Source organism: Wasmannia auropunctata, unplaced genomic scaffold (genome assembly GCF_000956235.1).
Source record: "Wasmannia auropunctata unplaced genomic scaffold, wasmannia.A_1.0 LD336092.1, whole genome shotgun sequence".
Taxonomy (NCBI): Eukaryota; Metazoa; Arthropoda; class Insecta; order Hymenoptera; family Formicidae; genus Wasmannia; species Wasmannia auropunctata.
The window spans coordinates 3,444,170-3,444,989 of record NW_012026798.1 but is presented as its reverse complement, the minus strand read 5'-3'; positions in this window follow the sequence as shown (position 1 = coordinate 3,444,989).

Below are 820 nucleotides of genomic sequence, written 5' to 3'. Positions count from 1 at the left end.
TTGAGATTGAACTCAACGGAGAGCGAGAACCCTCTCGTTCCCCTTGGTTCGGCGGTCCCGGTGGTGCGGTTTCGGAGGCGATCTGCCAAGATAGGCTCGGCTGAGGCCGAGAACGCTCTCGACCCCTTGCGATCGTCCCGAGGAGAGGATGTGGAGCAGGCCTGCCAAGAAGTATTGGTGGAGGCCGAGAACTTCTCTCGACCCCGGTTTTCCTGGCCTGTCTCCAACGAGGTACGGGTGGTCTTCTGGCGGGACTGGCGGGTAGCGAGTCAGGCGTGAAGACGGAGTGAGTCTTTGGGAACAAACCTCCGGTTTTTATACCCGCTCGGGCGCGCGTTCGGGTTCCTCCGCGTTTCGTCGGTGATCTTCGGGGGGTTGTAAGAGGGAGGATCGTTTGGTGGGGCAAAGTTCCTCGTGCAAAACAAAAGATAGTCCGGGCGCGCCCGGTTCCTGCTAGAGGGTGGTTGACAGGAATGATGCTGTTCTTTGCAGGGAGTGCATCGTTACATGGAGATAAGATATTTGATAAATAATATGGATATTAATTTGCAATTCAAATATTGAAATATATTTTGTAAAAAATATGAAAATGATGTCGCAAATTATCATGATTATCGTACGATATTAATCCTACAAGATACATAAAGATGTAGAGATGAGTAAAGCACATTATACATTCTACTACTTTAAAAATTTTACTAAAAATAATCTTTTAGCAAAGTAGCGAATCGAGTAATTAAAATTGTAAATATTTTGTTTCTTTTTAAGCATACAAGCATATAAAGTAACGTTGCATCACCAGATTTTAATTCTAACGCTA